This window comes from Sciurus carolinensis, chromosome X, assembly GCF_902686445.1.
Source record: "Sciurus carolinensis chromosome X, mSciCar1.2, whole genome shotgun sequence".
Classification (NCBI taxonomy): Eukaryota; Metazoa; Chordata; class Mammalia; order Rodentia; family Sciuridae; genus Sciurus; species Sciurus carolinensis.
Window position 1 is genome coordinate 102,085,526 of NC_062232.1, and position 3,270 is coordinate 102,088,795.

General features: G+C 39.6%; 1 pseudogene; it reads left to right on the forward strand.

Moving 5' to 3' along the window:
- The first annotated feature begins 202 nt into the window (after positions 1–202).
- LOC124971835 (elongation factor 1-alpha 1-like) lies at positions 203–1,868 on the forward strand (annotated as a pseudogene).
- Positions 1,869–3,270: the final 1,402 nt, after the last annotated feature.

Below are 3,270 nucleotides of genomic sequence, written 5' to 3' on the forward strand. Positions count from 1 at the left end.
AAGGACAACCTCTTGAGTGGGAGAAATATTTGCAAATGATACATCTGATAAGCAATTAGTTATCCAAAATATATAAAGAACTCAACTCAGTAGCCAGAAATCAATCTGATTAAAAAATGAACAAATGGCTGTTTTTTTCCCCGCAATGGGTTTGCCACCAGAACACAGGTGTTGTGAAAACCACCACTAAATCAAAGTCACAATGGAAAAGGAGAAGACTCATATCAACATCGTTGTCATTGGACATGTAGATTTGGGCAAGTCTACAACTACTGGTCATCTGATCTACAAATGTGGTGGGATCCACAAAAGAACCTTTGAAAAATTTAAGAAGGAAGCTGCTGAGATGGGAAAGGGCTTATTCAAGTATGCCTGGGTCTTGGATAAACTGAAAGCTGAGCGTGAGTGTGGTATCACCATTGACATCTCCCTATGGAAATTTGAGACCAGCAAGTATTATGTGACTATCATTGATGCCCCAGGACACAGAGACTTCATCAAAAACATGATTACAGGCACATCTCAGGATGACTGTGCTGTCCTGATGGTCGCTGCTGGTGTTGGTGAATTTGAAGCTGCTATATCCAAGAATGGGCAGACCCGTGAGCACACCCTTCTGGCTTACACACTGAGTGTGAAACAACTAATTGTTGGTGTTAATAAAATGGATTCCACTGAACCACCCTACAGTCAGAAGAGATATGAGGAAATCATTAAGGAAGTCAGTACCTACATTAAGAAAATTGGCTACAACCCTGACACAGTAGCATTTGTGCCAATTTCTGGTTGGAATGGTGACAACATGTTGGAGCCAAGTGCTAATATGCCTTGGTTCAAGGGATGGAAAGTCACCCGTAAAGATGGCAGTGCCAGTGGAACCACACTGCTTGAAGCTTTAGATTGTATCCTGCCACCAACTCGTCCAACTGATAAGCCTTTGTGTCTGCCCCTCCAGGATGTCTACAAAATTGGTGGCATTGGTACTGTCCCTGTGGGCCGAATGGAGACTGGAGTTCTCAAGTCTGACAAGGTGGTCACCTTTGCTCCAGTCAATGTCACAACTGAAGTAAAGTCTGTTGAAATGCACCCAGAAGCTCTGAGTGAAGCTCTTCCTGGAGATAATGTGGGCTTCAATGTCAAGAACGTGTCTGTCAAAGATGTTCGTCATGGCAGTGTTGCTGGTGACAGCAAAAATGACCCACCAATGGAAGCAGCTGGTTTCACTGCTCAGGTGATTATCCTGAACCATCAAGGCCAAATCAGTGCCGGCTATGCCCCTGTACTGGATTGTCACACAGCTCACATTGCTTGCAAGTTTGCTGAGCTGAAAGATTGATCACTGTTCTGGTGAGAAGCTGGGAGATGGTCCTAAATTCTTGAAGTCTGGTGATGCTGCCATCGTTGATATGGTTCCAGGAAAGCCCATGTGTGCTGAGAGCTTCTCTGACTATCCTCCTCTGGGTCGTTTTGCTGTTCGTGATATAAGGCAGACAGTTGCTGTGGGTGTCATCAAAGCAGTGGACAAGAAGGCTGCTGGAGCTGGCAAGGTCACCAAGTCTGCCCAGAAGGCTCAGAAGGCTAAATGAATATTACCCCTAACACCTGCCACCCCTGTCTTAATCAGTGGTGGAAGAATGGTCTCAGAACTGTTTGTCTCAATTGGCCATTTAAGTTTAATAGTAAAAGACTGGTTAATGATAACAATGCATCGTAAAACCTTCAGAAGGAAAGGAGAATGTTTTATGGACCATTTTTTTTGTGTGTGTGTGTGTGGCAGTTTTAAGTTATTAGTTTTTAAAATCAGTACTTTTTAATGGAAGCAGCTTGACCAAAAATCTGTCACAGAATTTTGAGACCCATTAAAAGAAAAGTTTAATGAGAAAAAAAAAATGAACAAATGATCTGAATATATTTAACTAAAAGAAGAAATAGTAATTGTCAATGGTTATATCCAAAAATGTTCAATATTAATAATTATCAAGGGAATGTATATCAGGATCATACAGAACTATCACTTCATGCCACTTAGAATAGCTATTAGTAAAATAAACAGAAACTAAGCGTTGATGAGTATGCGGAGAAAAGACCTTATGCATCATAGGTAAGAAGGTAAATTAGTGTAGCTATTATAACAAAAAGTATACAATTTCCTCAAACAAATTGAAAATAGAAATACTGTATTATACATCAATCCCACTCCCATGACTATTGTAGCACTATTCACAAGAACCAAAATATGGAACCAACCCAAGTGTCCATCAACTGATTAAGGGATAAAGAAAATGTAGCATATATACAAAATGGAATATCAGTCACAAAAAGAAGAAAATATTTTACTTTGTAACAACATGTATGGACCCATTGAACATTATGCTAAGTGAAATAAACCAGGGCCAGGCATGGTGGCACAAGCCTGTAATCCCAGGGGCTCGGGAGGCTGAAGCAGGGGGGTGGAAGGTTCAAAGCCAGCTTCAACAAAAGCAAGGTCCTAAGCAAGTAAGTGAGACCCTGCCTCTAAATAAAATACAAAAAAGGGCTGGGCATGTAGCTCAGTGGTTAAGTGCCCCTGAATTCAATATCCACTACCCAAAATAAAATAAAATAAAATAAAATAAACTAGGCACAGAAAGACAAATACTGCACGATCTCTTGCATATGTTGAATATAAAAATGCTGATCTCATAGAAATAGAGAGCATAATATTCTGCGCATTGATGTGTACAATATGATGAATTTCAACATATGCACATAGAATACCCTAGCCATATTCCAGTTGTCATATCCAATATCCCCCAAAGGATCCTAAGTCACTTTGTTTTTGTTTTTGTTGTAACAATCTACTGTTCAATCTTATATGTGCAATACAGGATTGATAAGTATAGACAACATGTTGCATAGCAGACCTGTAGAAATTATCCATCTAGCACAATAGAAACTTTGTGTTCATTGACCAGCAACTCCCCACTCCCTCAATCCCCTATCTTCTAACAAGCACCATTGTAGTCTCTGCTTCTATGTTTGACTATTATAGATAACTTGGGTATGTGAACTCATGCAGTATTTGTCTTCCTGTGACTAGATTATTTCACTTAGCATAATTTCATCTAATTCTAGCTATGTTGTTACAGGTGGCAGGAATAATATCTCATTTTATATGAAGGCCACATTTTCCTTATCCATTTCTCTGTCACTGAATACCTGGTTGTTTCCAAATTCTGAACATTGTGAATAATGTAGTGAAAATGGGAGTATAAATATTTCATCACTATT